This window comes from Camellia sinensis, chromosome 6 (genome assembly GCF_055761805.1).
Source record: "Camellia sinensis isolate YWXY chromosome 6, ASM5576180v1, whole genome shotgun sequence".
Lineage (NCBI taxonomy): Eukaryota > Viridiplantae > Streptophyta > Magnoliopsida > Ericales > Theaceae > Camellia > Camellia sinensis.
This window is the reverse complement of record NC_138966.1, coordinates 151,529,734-151,531,203: the sequence shown is the minus strand read 5'-3', so window position 1 is coordinate 151,531,203 and position 1,470 is coordinate 151,529,734.

Sequence of the window (1,470 nt, the reverse complement as noted above, 5' to 3'; positions counted from 1 at the left end):
CTCGTGCTTTGATACCATTCTATCATGACCCGAACCCGCCCCCATGGATTAAGGTCATAACCGGCCAGTAATCGAGGGATTACCTACAACCTCAAACAATTCTCAGACATATCTCAACAGAGTTATGGGGCCAAAATGGAATCAAGATTAAAAACTTTGTCCACAGAGCTGTGCTTACATGATATAGCAAAATCATTCCAAAAATATTTCGTAATAACTCACACATACCCATAGAGTTAATCTATATCCAGGAACTTTCAGTTATACAGTCAGCCAAACAAAATATATATACAAAGGTGATTCAACGTTTTCGCCCACATAGCAAAGAGATAACAAAAGAACAAAAGGGCAAAAACAAATCTCGTGCGTGAGACTTTAGAGCTGACTTCTCAAAACTTTGACTGTTTCTCACATACTTCACCGAGGTTGGGTGTGAACATCTCTTGGCTCACCTACATGCACATGAATAAGAATAAGTGAAAGCCTAGTAAATAATATCAAATAAAGAAGATACACCAACGAAATTTGAAACGAATACATCAGACGGCCTCGGGCCCAATTCAGTCAGATCCGACGGCCTTTGGCCCAATCATTCATGTCCGACGGCCTTTGGCTTAATCATTCATGTTCAACGGCCTTTGGCCCAATCATTCATATCAAACGGCCTTTGGCCCGATCATTCATGTTCGATGGCCTTTGACCTAATCATTCAGCATAACGAATATTTGTCCATAATTCTATTTAACAAATTTATGAAACTCAAATAGGAGTGAGCTATTGGACAAATATCATACTTCAAAATATCTTTACTAAGATATTACTCACAGTGATCCGCTAGATGATTTGCCCTTGTACTTGACCCTACACGTTTCATAAACATAACGGGTCACAAACAATTCAATCCGTTTTAAATTCATATATTCTTCTTAGGCCTCTTTCATATCTTGTTAATCCATTCACAATGCTCAATGCATGCCTAAAAGTGCTAAGAAATGAAAGAGAATGGAAACTGAAACACAAAACATCTTTTCAAAATTTCTGAAATAGGGCTCCCCGCTCGAGCATAGCTTTCGCCGCTCGAGCGGACCCCTTTGGTCTGCAAAAGTACTGGTTGCCTCATTTTTGCGCTCGAGCGTGACTTCAGACGCTCGAGCTGAGAGTTGAAACATGTGACTGGCCCCTCGAGCGTGACTCTCCCCCACTCGAGCGGACATCACGTCTGCAAAACTTCTGGGAACTAACATTTCACGCTCGAGCAGCTCTTTCCCCGCTCAAGCAGACATTCCAAATTCTGGAATTTCCAGAATTGTTCTTGAAGTTCAAACTTAGCATTCAAAGGCCCAATGCTCGAATTTTAGGTACCAAAAACATGGGAAATCAATACATAACATGACATCATAGGAGATTTGAGACCAATTGTTCAAAACCATGATCCAATTCTCAAATCATCTCAACAAAACACATAGCTTC